Below are 16320 nucleotides of genomic sequence, written 5' to 3'. Positions count from 1 at the left end.
TGTAGATCAGATCGTTATAAGGAATGGAACCCAGACCTTCAGATTTATGCTCCCATGCTTTACCACTGAGTTACAGAGAACTAGATGTTGATCCAGAGCATTCCTCACCTAAATTTGTGACAAGCATCCCACATACAGTATCCCACATACAGTATCTGTATTTATTTGCGGGTGGGGGGTGACACTGACTCAAACGAAAAGCACTCTGGTATTGGGTGTTTTAACAAAACCAGGTAAATGGATACCGTACTTTGAAAATCTTACTGGTATAAATTATGATTTTTACCCTTTTTAGTACCCAGCAGATGCGTGACTCCTGGTGAGTATGTATTACAGATGTCAGTTATGGCCGCACCATGGCATACCAGTCAGGAGGACTGTGAGAGCAAACCAGATAGATGCTTTTGGTCGGAAAGGTGGGATACACGAAGGCACAATATGATGACAGCCATATGCTATTACAGCAAAGGTAGGAAAATTATCATCTAAGAGCCATCTCTATGAAGGAGAGAAATTAGATGGGCTTGAAACCTTCATCTTTAAGACTTGGTAAAATTTACCCTCCTATATAAGTTGAATATCACGCAGTTATAACCATCATTATTAGTGAGGCTCCTTTTGAGTTGTTAGCATCGAAAGCCGAATGCCGCTGTGCTTTGCTTAAACACTGAAAGCTCATTTAAGAGCTCTGAAAGCAGTTTATATTCTAAACTTGAAAAGTTCTCACAACAAACGCGTGCATGTCAGGTTGACCACGCAGCAACTGCTTTGCTCATTGTGTCATTTTTATTTGCTAGATTCGGTGTGTTATCAGTACAGGGGAGCCAAGATAAAGTATCTGCGCGTGTCAGCTAAACAATGTGAAGCTGAAAACCACTGATACGATTATAAGAACAACAAATTTTACGATGTACTTTAATGATAATATCAGCGCAGCACTGTGCAAATAAATTTAATGCGTTTTCCCCGAAGTGATTATTTCTTTTCTTATTCAGCATCCCACAATGCGAACATGTATCTTTTGAGATAACATGAACAGCAGTGTTCCCATTTTAGTGCTGACGCACAGCCAGCCCATTTTAGTACTGAAGCACAGCCAGCCCATTTTAGTGCTGATGCACTGCCACCCCATTTTCTCGCATGATTAATCATGGAGTAATTTATCTCACATTTTTGACACACAGATCAGTCAGTCCACTGATGAGAATGAAGAAAGTTGTAACCTATTGCCTTGACTTATCTTTTCCGCCAGAGCTATCAAAAATTTCATGAACGTGATTGGCTATTAGCAATACAATTGGAGCACAAATAGGACAGTGTACCCGTCATGCTTGTGACTGGACAGTTTGATAGGACAGTTAAAACGTCATGCCCATGTCACTGAACGATTCGCGTTACCTGCGCACTGTTACACAGACTTCTGGGTACAGTTTCTCGTGGTAAAAAGTCAACTGCTATGTTTCCATCTACGAAAATATTTGACGGATGAGTATTTTGCTTCTCGAATTTCTTCATAGTTTTGATTATTTGGCAACAACACGTTGTATCGTCCTATTCTATTGGGAATTACACTCGCGAGTATCAAATCTAAATCCCACTTTAAATCACACGTTTGATTTAAAACCGAATTGAACTCCGCACGGTCCAACTGGCATAAATTCTCGCAACTAGCAGTAAAGAAAGAATGGTATCAGATAAAAGCAATTCCTAGGTCTTGGGAATATGGAGTATTTAAGGTTTGGGGCCACTTTAGGTGGGAAGACCTAGGATTTTCACTTTTGGTTACACTCAGGGTAGTCACAAACTACACGGGGGTAAAAATGAGCCTGTAGTACAATGCTGGGCTTGATTTCTGCTCTTTATTTTGATGCGATTTTCCGGACTACTTTAAGACCAAAGCGCGATTAATCTACGCTCTTAACAAAAACGCCCTTCAATCTAACCACAGCAGGACCGCAACCCAGTTGGCTTGTAAGCTCAGTTGGTAGAGCGTTGCACCGGTGTCGTCGTAGAGGTCATGGGTTCAAATCCCTTACGGGCTTGAATTGTTTTCAGGCCTTATTTACACTACTGGTTAAGTAGTATTCATAACTGTGAGGATCGCTTTCATATTCGTTTCTTCAACCACAGTTCACATATATATGTATGATTTTCATATATTTGCAGTCATTTATTCACCACTTGGAGAACCAACATAATGATCAGCTCCCAGTTGGCTTGATGACTTAGTTGGTAGAGCGTTCATTGAATCTATTGGTTAGTTACGTTTGTTTTGACATTTGTCGCGGCATTGAAGGGCTTCACCGCGCGGAAACCGTGCACGAATGGAATTCCCTTAAAACGTTTGCCCTTTATGTGATAAACAAGTAATCGCAAGTGCCCTTGGGTAATTCAGGATTAATTTCACATTTCAAATTTTTCCCAGTATTGCCCTCGTCGCATCACGACCCGCACAATTTTGGGAAAACGTTGAAAATACAAGTAAAATTAATCCTAAATTGCCAGAGGGCCTACGCAATTACATATACCAATCACGACGTTACCGGAAAATCGAAAACGGGAAAAATTTAACTCTTAACCGTCTTTAGCCGCTTTTTGTTTACTTAGACCAGAATATTTGCACAATGGGGGGGGGGGAGCTATAGGGTTTTGGTACAACTGGAAAAGTAGGTAACATCACAGTTCATTTTCGCCGAGTGCTGTTGCCGTTCACGAAAAATTTGACATAGCCCATCTATACTTAGGCTCATCCTACAAAACGTTCACAACAGTAAAAAAATCACTGAAACAGTATCAGTGGCGTAATAAAATTACAATGTTCAGAAACTTCGGTTTCATTTCTCTGCTCTCTTTGTGTAGGCATCCCGGTATTTCAGTTATATGAGCTCGTTTCTCACCTACATCATACACACTCCTTCCATTAAAAGGCGCGAAAGGCCGTGTTTCTAATTCATGTTTACCAACAGATGTTTTTCTGTCTTTTTTCGTCAGCTATAGATTAATGTATACTGCTGGTCCGAAAGAAAAATCTGCCAACCTGACACAGATTGTGCAAAGAGTAAAACTAGCACGAGCAAGTGCAAGTCTCAACACCAACTAAATTTGACCTCATTCATGTACGAGCAAATACATTTCACTAACAACACTGATAAGTATAAGGGGACAAAAACCATGTTAATCGTTCGAATTCTTGCCTCCAGAACAAAAATTTTTTAGTAAACTTCTTACAGTCTCTACCGAAAAATAAAAGGAATTTTAACACGGTTGTTTTTCTTCTATTGTGTCCTTATCATAATTTCTAGCTCTACGTCGTTCTATTCACGCACTCGATAGAAAGAGAAAAAATGGAGGGAATCGAGACTGGCTAAACGTCTAGCGAATTCTGTCCTCATCATACAAGGTTAAAGAATCGTTCACTGCCAAGCCCTTGCTTAAAATCGTTCGTCCACTGTCCTACTTCGCCCGCGTGATTGTTCATGGTGAGTCTGGATGTGATCAATCATCTGCTCCTCGCCAAGCCATCACCCACACCGCTGGTCCAGTATCCCATCGTGTCAGCGTGATTGTTAAATGTACGACCACAGGCGGCCCAAGCTCACTTCTCGAGAAAAAGCCAACGATTAATTCATGAAAGCGTCACGCGATGTGTGACTCGGTGTTAAGTTACAAGAGGAACCGTTGCAAATTTTAATACGTTACAAGGAATAGTATGGGGAACGAGATATGGTCACTTTACAACTGTTATTCATGAATACCAGTGATGGTAAAGCAAGCTTAAACGGCAGAAATCACCGGAAACTACAACAAACACACAGGATGTGAATACGTTTGATTGATTTTAGGTGTAAAATGTTCATCTTTCGAAATATCTATCGTTGTAAAGCGACCATGTCTCGTTCCCCATACTATTCCTTATAACGTGTCAAATTTTCAACGGTTCCTCTCGTAACCTAACATCGAGTCACACAACGCGTGACGCTTTCATTAATTAATCGTTGGCTTTTTCTCGAGACATGAGCTTGGGCTGCCTGTGGCTAAACCATCACCCACACTGCTGGCCCAGATTCCTATGTCTTCAACATGATTGTTCACTGTGAGACTAAATGTAGTTAATGATCTGCTCTTCGCCAAAACATCACCCATACTTATGGCCCAGTCTTCCCTCATAGTAGCGTGATTGTTAACCGCGAGACTGAATGTAGTCAATGATCTGCTGTTCGCCAAACCATCAGCCACACCGCTGGCCCAGTTTCCCAAGAATTCAGCGTGATTGTTAACTGTGAGACTGAAAGTAGTTAATGATCTGCTCTTCGCCAAACCATCACCCACACTGATGGCCCAGTATCCCATGTCTACAGCGTGATTGTTAACTGTGAGACTGAATGTAGTTAATGATCTGTTGTTCGCCAAACCATCACCCATACGGATGGCCCAGTCTTCCCTCAGAGCACCGTGATTGTTAACTGTGAGACTGAATGTAGTCAATGATTTGTTGTTCGCCAAACCGTCACCCACACTGCTGGCCCAGTCTCCCAAGAATCCAGCGTGATTGTTCTCAGTGAGACTGAATGTAGTGAATGATGTGCTCTTCGCCAAACCATCAGAATGAAGTATACCTTTAAGGCGCTTCGCAGATTGAGTGGCTGCGGAGGACGAACTTCGCTTAACCTTTTCATTTGAAGCTGGCCTGGACTTGTTTACCACGGAATCTGGTAAAAAAAAGTTAAACCACCGAGATTAAAATGGCAAGAGCAGCGAATGACTCCTTCAAAGATAACAGAGGGCTTGTTATATGCAGGCTTCATGCAGCTGTACTTTAATAGCAAATAAAAGGGTGGAAAGTTTTGAAAAAGTGTTTAGGCTGGATTTCTAACCAATGGCGTTGTTGGACTCAGGATGAAATTTACCTTTAGGGCGCTTCACAGATTGAGTGGCTGCGGAGGACGAACGTCGTTTAACTTTTTCATTTGAAGCTTGCCTGGACTTGTTTACTACGGCATCTGGTAAAAAAAGTTAAATCACTGAGATTAAAATGGAAAGAGCAGCGAATGACTTTTTCAAAGATAACAGAGGGCTTGTTATATGCAGGCTTCAAGCAGCTGTTCTTTAATAGCGAATAAGAGGGTGGAAAGTTTTGAAAAGCGCTAGATTTCCAGCCAATGGCGTTGTTGGACTTAAGATGAAATTTACCTTTAGGGCGCTTCACAGATTGAGTGGCAACGGAAGACGAACTTTGTTTAATCTTTTCATTTGAAGCTTGCCTGGACTTGTTTACGACGGAATCTGGTAAAAAAAGTTAAATCACTTAGTTTAAAATAGGAAGAGCAGCGAATGACTCCTTCAAAGATAACAGAGGGCTTGTTATATACAGGCTTCATGCAGCTGTTCTTTAATAGCAAATAAAAGGGTGGAAAGTTTTGAAAAAGTGTTTAGGCTGGATTTCTAACCAATGGCGTTGTTGGACTCAGGATGAAATTTACCTTTAGGGCGCTTCACAGATTGAGTGGCTGCGGAGGACGAACTTTTTTTAACCTTTTCATTTGAAGCTTGCCTGGACTTGTTTACTACGGTATCTGGTAAAAAAAGTTAAATCACTGAGATTAAAATGGAAAGAGCAGCGAATGACTCCTTCAAAGATAACAGAAGGCTTGTTATATACAGGCTTCATGCAGCTGTTCTTTAATAGCAAATAAAAGGGTGGAAAGTTTTGAAAAAGTGTTTAGGCTGGATTTCTAACCAATGGCGTTGTTGGACTCAGGATGAAATTTACCTTTAGGGCGCTTCACAGATTGAGTGGCTGCGGAGGACGAACTTTTTTTAACCTTTTCATTTGAAGCTTGCCTGGACTTGTTTACTACGGTATCTGGTAAAAAAAGTTAAATCACTGAGATTAAAATGGAAAGAGCAGCGAATGACTCCTTCAAAGATAACAGAAGGCTTGTTATACGCAGGCTTCATGCAGCTGTTCTTTAATAGCAAAAAAAAAAGGTTAAAATTTTGAAAAAGCTCTGAATTTCCAGCCAATGGCGTTGTAGGACTTAAAATGAAATTTACCTTTAGGGCGCTTCACAGATTGAGTGGCAACGGAAGACGAACGTCGTTTAACCTTTTCATTTAAAGCTTGCCTGGACTTCTTTACTACGGCATCTGGTAAAAAAAGTTAAATCACTGAGATTAAAATGGAAAGAGCAGCGAATGACTTTTTCAAAGATAACAGAGGGCTTGTTATTTGCAGGCTTCAAGCAGCTGTTCTTTAATAGCAAATAAGAGGGTGAAAAGTTTTGAAAAAGCGCTGGATTTCCAGCCAATGGCGTTGTAGGACTCAAGATGAAATTTACCTTTAGGGCGTTTCACAGACTGAGTGGCAACAGAGGATGAACTTTTAACCTTTTCATTTGAAGCTCGCCTGGACTTGTTTACTTCGGCATCTGGTAAAAAAAGTTTAACCACACTTAAAACTCGAAAGTTAAAAAACATAGTTAATTACCATTACCAACAGTATTAACAATTGAGTAACATTGTTTTCTACTTGTTTTCTGAGGAGGTTGGTTCATCTATCTCTAAATGTTACTCAATGACAAATTATTTCACTCCAAAAACACTTTTCTGATTACCTACAATATGTTATTGAATTATGAAATGAATGGAATACCACTATAGAATTTCCACACTTATTTCCACTCATATACCAGCTCTCTCAAATAAATTATACATGTGCAGAAATTAAGCAGTCTCTCATTGAATGGACTTTCCTCACAGGTTAAAAAAAAACATTTGTTGTTATCTTCAACAGAATAGACCATATGCAATGTATATAGTCTTTTAATAATAATAATAATATAGCCAGGTGAAGAAGTTTAATGTCCCCTTTGATATAGAGTGATTTGGAAGAAAGCTATAAACTCCATCAAACACAGCACATCCCATTAGGAAGAATAGCTCTAATCGACACTGACAGTTGGTCAACTGTTTGCAAAAAATATACTAAAATGTTTCCAAGAATTTCACAATTTATTGCTATTTTTTTTAAAATAAGCTCAACTCACAAAAAAATTGACTGTCAAGAATTCAAAACTGTCATGCTAATAACAGTGATATGTTTTCAAAAGCTTAGTGTCCAAGTACAGATATTCCTCATTTGCATATTTGTAACCTACCATATTCACACGTGTATAGGCCACACTCGTGTATAAGCCGCACCCCAAATTTTGGCCATATTTTCTTGAAAAAAAATAATTTAAGGTTTTCTGGAAAGGGAAAAAGGCCTGGCGAGTGCTGCATACTGCCAAGATATATTTGTTTAAATCACAAAATTCATCACGATAAATAATCTAACATAGCATGTTATTGGTCGAATAAACATTGCAAATGCAAACAACAATGGCTAGTCATATCTTTAAAATGGTCTTAAAGTTAAGAAAATGTAAAAGAAAAGATACCTGGGTAATTTTTGCTAGATTTGTATTCCATGTACACTAACATTTTGTTTTATCTCCTCAGTAATGATCGCATGAAGTTGCGTATTTGATCAAGGACACAAGCAAACATAGCTTGCCTCTCGATGAAAGAGGGAAACTGGGATAAAGATTTAAGCTATACCTTGTATAGGCTGCACCCCCAATTTGCACAAAATTTGTTTGGAAAAAAGTGGGGCCTGTACAGTGAAACTCCACAGGTTTACGGTTCCTACCCAGCTTTTGTAGTTCTGCACCAGAGTTCACAGTGCCTGGCTCACTGCTCACTGTTAATCTTTCACTGAAAAAAATAAATCCTTTCTCAAGCTATTTTCTGCCACTCGTGCATCCCTGTTATCATGCTCCTGTTTAAAGGAGCACAATAAGCTGTCTAAGAAGAGGCAGTTGCCTACCTTCATGTTGAACTACTACAGTGGTTGAGGATTCATTTTCTTCAGATGCTCCCAATGGTTGCCGAGTGACAGGATCAACTACAAATATGCACAAGAAGAATAACACATTATAAATTTCAAATGAGGTGCATGTATATTGTGACTGTACACCTACACATTTGAGAAACAGAAGCATGTTACATCCAAATTATGCAAAAAATCTGATCCTTATTTACTTTCAGGTAATAATAATTCAATTATTATAGAAACTTAAGGAGGAAACTGTATTTTCCTCATCATACAAGTAAATATACATGTACATAATTATGGAGTATATCAAGAACTTCTCAACCCTGATTTGCTAATGACTATCCATACTTCCAACAGCTTTTACAAGCAGGTAATAGATGTAAATGATCACACAAACAAGAGCAATGAACCGAAGTACACATAAACACCTTGCTGTTGTAACTACATTAATTGGATCAAGATAGAAAAAAACCTGTCCCTAAGAAGGTGTATGTAACATAGCTCTCACCAGATACAGGATTTTTCATTTTCTCAAGAAGACTTCCACACTGTCTTTGCCAGCTGTACTTTTTTTCATACTGTTCTCGAAGTTCGGTGGCTTCTTCAAGTCGCAGAGTCCTATCTTTCTGACGGACGGCTCTGATGGCAGCAGCCCAGTTTTTAGGATTCTCTGAATGAATTACACACAGGGAACCACCAGAAACTTTTTCCAATGCCTCTCCAAGTCCAGAGTTACCACTTACAAGGACAGGCAGACCAGCAGATAGGGCTTCCAGCCCCTTCAAACCAAAACCTTCAGTTCTTGAAGGCATGATTGCCAGATCGGCCTCACATAATAAATTGGCTAGCTGTTCTCGATCTTCTTTGAAGCAGCGAACAGTTAGTTGACTACGAGGAATGCCATACTGACACAACTTACTTGCCACTTCTTCCTCTTTTCCTTTGGGTGCACCAGCAAACTTTAGTTGGTATGACTTGTCTTTCAATTGGGCAATTGCTTTCACTGCGATATCATATCCTTTTAGCTCAAAATCTTCATGGTCACCACACCCAAAAAGTAGAACACAAAAGTTCTTCCCTTCCTCTAAAGCCTGTTCAACCTTACATAACTCAACAAAAATACCTGGGGTGAGGTTGAATATTTTGATTTTTTTTGCAAAGGCGAAGGTGGTGAGTGTAGGCATTTGCTAGCTTTGGACCAATTGCAACCACCTCATCAGCTAACTCACAAAGTTTTACTTCTGCACGCTGTTTCTTCTCACCTCGAGAAATGGCTCCTTGTTCATAACTTTTGAACATTCCAATTTCTTCATAAGGTGTGTGAACAACCTGGATCCACTTGTGAGGTCGCTGCCTTTGAATATGTGATATCAGTCGACCCAGACGCACTCCATGTCCTACAACATAGTGTGGATGATGGCCATTGGGTAAAGAAGCCAACCAATCAATTGGCTTATAACCAGGCAATTCTCGGGCTTCAATCAGCTGAACATTATGGCTTTTGGCATCTCTCCTGTCCTCATCACTACACCTTGGAAGATATACACTGACATCAACATAGGGATGTTTTGCAAACTGAATTGCCAGCTCCCTGATAAGAGTTGACCAGTCTCTTATGGATGATCTCCATTCATCACTCAACAGAGTAATAATTAGCTTTTTACTTTCCATTAAACTTGGGCTTTCCTGTGATGTAGAGGCTACACCAAGATCAGTCATGATTCCTAGAATAAAGTTTCATTGGTGTGAATAAAGACAAATCACAAGCAATGAAGGATACCGTGTAATGATATTTTCAATTCAACAGGATTGTCAAAAGACCAGACAATTTAGCACTGGCATCTTTGTGAAATGTGATCAAAGACAGAAAATAAATATTTTTCAACATGTTTCTACCATCAATGTCTAGCGAAAAAAAAAGTCACTCAAATGTTCCCCAAAACCCTAGTAATCATTTTTCAGAGAGTTTCAAATATCAAATTTTCTCAGGGGAGCATGCCCTGGACCCCTTTAAAAGGGTATGTCCCTTTGCAACATGCCATGCTTGTTACATGTATGGAAGCACAATTTAGTCTGCAGTGCAGGTTTCCTTTTAGGGCAAGCTAATGTTATAAGCTTGGCATTGTTCATATGACTGGCCATGTTTGATTTGGAGTTAGAGTGGACAGTGGGGTAGGGGGCAGGGGGAAGGGCAAGAAGATGCCTGCCTGGTGAGGCTGTTGAAAAGCAAAACACCCTTGGTTAGTTTTGTGTCACTGCATTTCTGGAAATGAGCGGGCAACCAATCAAAGAGTCAAATTAAAAACCCAAGGCACTGTGGTGAGGGAGTTTTTTTCAACCAGGAAAGAAATATCTTCGACAAAACCTGCTCAATCAGTCACAAATACGAGCTGATATATCCCACACTCTATATTTTCCAATGATCCTTGAGTATAGCTGCTATTAATCAATATGAAAATTTTTTCATTTGATTAAACAATATTAAACAATATTTTGAGGCAACAAACAACTGCACTTGAAGGTTTACCTGCCATAATTTTTTTATGCAAACTAGCATACTTTGATGTACTGGCCTTTTTTCTTTTTTAATCAACAGAAAAAATGGCTTCACTGAGACATTCTCTACTGATGCAAATAGGAGTAGATATTTGCACACTCTATAATCTCCAAATGACAATCTGTGAGCCCAGCTACTGTTAATCCGATCAAAGATACTTATTTGATTTGAATATAAACAATATGTTGAAGCAGACAAACAACAACTACACTTGAAGGTTTCTCTGTCAAAATTTCTTTCATGCGAACCAACACCTTAAGATCAAAAAAATTATATCAAGCTTTTCCCAAAGACAGTTGGCAACATGGCCAGTTAAGATCCTTTCCAGAAACCAGTGTAGAAATTGCGGTTTTTGGTTCTGATTTGAGAGTATGAGACATATCAAAATTTGAAAGTGCTTCTTAAGTGCTCCTTAAGTGCTTCTTTACATGTGGAATCGAAACTAACAACTTCACCATTTACAGAATTTGCCATCTTTCACATTTTTCCTCGAGAGCAATTTAATGTCCAAATGACACATTTGGCTTGTGATTGACAGCTAGAGCTTAACTGCACCAATCAGGAACTGACTGTTCTTGGGCAAATGGAGATTCACAAAACAACAATAATCTCAGACAGACGTAATCTTCACTCCCCCACCCATCTTCTTATTTTTGACCATTGACTGCCCCCTTGGAAATTTCTTTCTTTTCCCAGCCTTCTGCTGCCATTAAAATCAAAGATGGTGGCATTAATTTTCATTAACCCTTCAACTCCCCAGAGTGATTAACTTGTAACTTCTCCCTATCATATCCATACATTGTCTCACAAAGGTATTGAGAAAACTCCAACTTATCAGGTAGAAGTTGTTATCTTGATATATAACACTAAATTCTCATAACTGACTTACAAGGAAATGTAGAGCAGCTAGAGGGGAGAATTAATGATCAGATCTTGGGAGTTAAAGGGCCCAGATAATACTGAGCACTCACTTGCCAAAATTATGATGCCTCAGTTCAGATATCTACAATAACAACCCTGATTCAAAGTGATAATAGTGATTTAGGATTTGTGTTACTTTAACCAGACCATTGTGGATTTAGAAAATTCTGATTGTTTGGATTTTGTTACTGGCCCCCAAAAAAAAGCCTGAAAAAAGATTGATTGTTACAGAGAACAGCAAGGAAACAATGTTTTGATTACAAGAAAAAAACCATAATGGCAGGGTTTTATAGATTTAGGTCTTCCATTTTCAGTAACAGATAATATCACATGACATGCATTATATTGCATGACAGACTCTTCCCACAGCCCAATGCTTTTCTTACCAAATTTTAGGAATAATTAAATGCTCATGCTCAATTAATCATTAAAGGTGTGTATCAAAAGGACTTCGCAAGGTTGATTCTTTTTTAAGTCACCACTTGGCAAGCTAAAATTGTAAAATGAAGAAAGATGTTTTTTTTTCCTCAGGTCATGAGCATTAATTAAAGATAAAAGAAACATTCTGAGTTCCCATGAAGAATCAAAGCCCAGACCTTCTGATTCTACATTCTGATCATTTACCACTGAACCACAAAGACTCTACAGTAGGCTGGAACACTTTTTGGTTCATAATTGACACACATCCTGTATATTGTTAGCTTCAGCACTATGTTATTGTGTAAAAATTGTTTATCTCACCTAAACTTCAGACCATAAAAACGTAACTAATGGAAATATTACTAACAGCTTTCTGTGTGACTCCAAAACACAGATCACTAAATTGACCAGTTGTGCTTCAGATTTTGATGTCAACACTTTTTCTAATTACCATGGCAACCATGACAGTTGCAGGTTGCAAGTTGCAGATTCAAATTTGTTGAACTTTAAGGAGCTCATTATAGCTGTACATCATTCACAATACATATTCACTGAGAATAAAAAACTTCAAAATCCTTGGAACACTTTCAAATCTCTGGTTCATGTCTTGTGAATGTGAGTGCTGGGAAAATGCAGGTTTTTATCTCTTTATAGCATTGATTTTCAATGTCCTTTAAAGATGGTACAGTTTATTCATTTTGCATCAAGCAAATTTTTCTATGAAGATGGACTTCAGAAATTTGTTCATGATCAAAAAAATTAACGCTTGGGTACTGATCTTTTGTGTAGTTTTCTTTTTTTTTCAATATTACCGTAAATAAAGATGAACTCCCAAGAGAGCTGTCTCATATCTATTGACACACTATTTTGGTGATCTAACATCATGTCAGATATTTAGCTTTTATTCTCACTCTTTCCAGAGACAGGCAAAATAAATCTTTCCCTTTTTAACCCTTAACTCCCAAGATTGGACTGTTAATTCTCCCCTCTGGCTACTACAAATTTCCTTGTACATAAGTTACAAGAATTTGGCTTCATGCAGATCAAGGTTACAACTTCTACCTGATAAGTATGAGTATTCTCATTACCTGTTTGCTAGATAATGTATGGATATCACTTCTGGGAGTTAAAGGGTTAATTGAAAGATAATTAGTGCCCTAAATTAATTCAACTTCACAGCAGGTAACAGAAAAAAATGCATGTAAGTGCAAGTTGGGCGCTCTTGCAAGACACCACAGTATGTTACAAAAGGGGTGTTAGCCCCTTTTGTAACATACTGTGGTATCTTATAAAAATGTAAAGGAATAGTTTTCAATAGCTATTCTTAAAAACTCAAGTCTAACTGCTAATGTCCACCCAAATATTTCAGTCCTCTGTTGAAATACGTAAGGAAGTGAACAAAACTCATTTGGTGCGGAGAAATCACCCCAAAATATCAAACAAAATACAACTGAGATTAAGAAAGTTCACTAAATGTGACCTGATCGCATAGGCCTTCTACATGTATGCAAATAAGAGAGAACATTTATTCCAGGCTTATTTGTTTTTCCAACAGGATTAGTCTATTAGGAAAGAGTGGTTCCAAAACGATCCCCCACTAACCCCACCTCACTGACCCCCTCTAAAATTCACTGGAAATATTATGAAAATAATAATATGGCCGACTTAAGCATAAAGAAGAAACAACATTTACATAGGCTCACCTTTAAATTTCCAAGATGGCAGAAGATAATCGCGATCTCCTCGTTTTATTGAAAGTGTTAGTTCTCTTTCCAAAAAACGAGAGGCAACTCTAAAATGGTAAATGCAAAGAGTTTCAATTTTCTTATTCGCCTCCACGTAAAAAAAAACTGTTTCCTTTGGAATATGTAGATAATCACGCAGATCGAATAGAGACGCAAGAACCCGGAAGTTGTACGACAGCTTACTAGTGTCCAGGTCACGCTCTAGTTCAACAAACGTCCACCGTTTTATTCTTTTCGGTAAACATAATATTGAAGGCAACCACTGGTGGTATAGAATAAAGGTATCAGAATTCTAAGGATCCACAAGGTAACTAAATTTGTATATTATTTTACACCAAACAAAATTGGTAATTATTAGCTTAGCTGGGTGCTCGTGAATTGATGAGGGGACTAATCCAGATGAGTCGCGATGTTTACGAGCGGACTTCCCGTTGGGCGATGTCACAACTAACGAGCGCTAGAGAATTGCTTTTCCTATGATTCAAAGTAATTAAACTCGCTTAGCTTGTATAGGAATAAATCTGATTAATGCGTAGATAAAACACAATCTCTAAGGAGCAGCAAACTGATTGAAATGGGACAACACAATCCACATTCTGTACCCCTACAGAAGTTCTTATAATAGTGGTCCCAGTTCCTCCTCTATCCGCTACCTCTTGACTTATTTTTAGTCATGAGAGGTGTTGCTTTCTGAATTCCTGAAAAGAATCTCTACAGTTTTAAGATAAAAAAAAACGTTATACTAATTCCGTTTGAAACCGGCTGCTGATTTTTTCTTTCCGACTGAAGAGGAGACCGTGGAGATGCTTATGCTATTCATATTTCTACCCATGTAGGTTTCTAACACCCTGGACAGAGTACCCGTTTTCCATGCTACAGTTACAGTGTGGCAGCAGATATTGTTACGGCTGTAAAAAGCACATTTAAATTCCTCTTTAACTGCCCACGTATCTGATAGTCCAAACCAAGTCAGCTCTTCCTCAGTTTAAAATGACCGAATCAGGTCTTGAAGGGAAACAATAAACCTGTCTACTTCACTCGGCAAAAAAATCACCCCGTCTTTGATCATAAAGTTTACGGACTCTGGGATATTCTGGCTGTAGGAATCCTCGCCAAGGCCAAGTTGTTGCATTACAGAACTACATGTTTTGTTTCTCAGGTCATCGAGATTGAACGGTATTGAATAGGGTGCGTTTAGGACCTGTTTTTCCATCACCTACGTTACGTGCCAGCTTTGACTTGGTGCTTTGCTTTGTTCAAACATACGGAACAGACGAAGAATCCTTTCGGTTTCCGTGTTGATCTGGTTTGAATATCTGCGGGGAACCCCTCGAAGCGGTAGTTTAGGAGTACAATCGGAAACCACTTGTCAATCTCTTTACCATACTCGATTGCAACGATTGTTCGGTGGTACACCCATTGGAATAGCAGTGCTTACTAAATCTGGCCGATCCTCCTTTGCATTCATTAGGAGTGGTGCTAATTCTATGTTGTCAAGTGAGTCCAGCTTGACTAATTTACACTTATCGTTGTTCTAAAAGAACTTTGGTGCGGCACTTTTGAACCTTTTCTTATTTAGTATCTCACAATGCGAACATGTATCTTTCGAGATAAAAAGAACAGCTGCAGTATATCCCATTTTAGTGCTGATGCACAGCCAGCCCATTTTAGTGCTGATGCACAGCCAACCCATTTTAGTGCTGATGCACAGCCAGCCCATTTTCTCGCATGATTAATCATGGAGTAATTTATCTCACATATCAAAAATCTCTTGAACGTGATTGACTATCAGCAATACAATTGGAACACAAATGGAACAGTGTACCCATCATGCTTGTGACTGGACAGTTTGATAGGAAAGTTTAAAGGTCATGCTTGTGTCACTGCACAATTCCTGCTACCTGCGCGCTGGTACACAGACTTCTGGGTGCAGTTTCTCGAAAATGTTTAACTTTTGGGTACAGTTTCTTTGGAAAAAGTCAACTGTTATGTTTCCATCGATGAAAATGTTAAACGGATGAGTATTTTGGTTCCTTAATTTCTTCATAGGTTTGATTAATTGGAAACAACACTTTGTGTCGTCCCATTCTATTGGGACTCACACTCGTGAGTATCAAATCTAAATCCCACTTTTAATCACACGTTTGACTTAAAACCGAATTGAACTCCGCACGGTCCAACTAACATAAATTCTCGCGGCTAGCAGTAAATAAAGGTATGGTATTAGATAGAACCAATTCCTTGGTCTTGGGACACTCGAGGCTTGCGAAATATTTGCGTTATTGTGGCCAGAGAATTCTTCGAGACAGCATAAAACAAATAGATAACATGAAAATAAAAAGAAAGGGGAGAAAGAACGCTTTTTTTTTAAATTTTAAATTTTTTTATTTAGTTAAGTTGACTTAAACGCCTTAGCCTAAGCAGTAACACGCGCCGTTGATAGCGAGCTTATCACATGCGGGGCAAAATTACTGAATGCTGATTGGCTGAGACATATAGCATATTTCTCAATCACAAGGGCAGTTTTGGTAATCAAGAGGGATACTTACTTGATGCTGATTGCGACTATTTACTATTTGCGTTAACGATTGATTGCAATTTAACTGAATAAAGCCGCGTAACGTTGTAAAGCGTATTTTGGGAATAAAATGTTTATTGAATCTTAGATTACGTTTGTTTTGACATTTGTGGCGACACTGAAGGGCTTCATCGCGCGCCGACAGCGTGCGCGAATGCAACTACCTCAAAAATTTGCCTTTTATGTGATAAACAAGTAAACGCAAGTGCCCTCGGACGATTCA

At 38.8% G+C, this 16320-nt stretch overlaps 1 protein-coding gene and 1 pseudogene across 13 annotated transcripts in view; one reads left to right on the top strand and one right to left on the bottom strand.

The window, feature by feature from the left end:
• Positions 1 to 16320, top strand: part of LOC136277511 (tubulin polyglutamylase TTLL7-like) — a 40293-nt gene that overhangs the window by 5014 nt on the left and 18959 nt on the right. For 2 of the 13 annotated variants that reach the window (XM_066159794.1, XM_066159797.1), the window contains 2 exons: positions 296 to 2256; positions 2992 to 3153. The exons of 4 other annotated variants lie outside the window; for them this stretch is intronic. The gene's annotated coding sequence lies outside the window, so the exon portion shown is untranslated. Of the gene's footprint in view, positions 1 to 295; positions 2257 to 2991; positions 3154 to 3302; positions 3379 to 16320 lie in introns of those variants that run through there. 7 more of the 13 variants (XM_066159793.1, XM_066159789.1, XM_066159790.1 and 4 more) reach the window with 7 other exon arrangements.
• Positions 2242 to 13679, bottom strand: LOC131796351 (platelet binding protein GspB-like; annotated as a pseudogene).

This window comes from Pocillopora verrucosa, chromosome 12 (genome assembly GCF_036669915.1).
Source record: "Pocillopora verrucosa isolate sample1 chromosome 12, ASM3666991v2, whole genome shotgun sequence".
NCBI lineage: Eukaryota > Metazoa > Cnidaria > Anthozoa > Scleractinia > Pocilloporidae > Pocillopora > Pocillopora verrucosa.
Note: the sequence above shows the minus strand (reverse complement) of the source record. Positions and strands in the feature narration are given on the sequence as shown.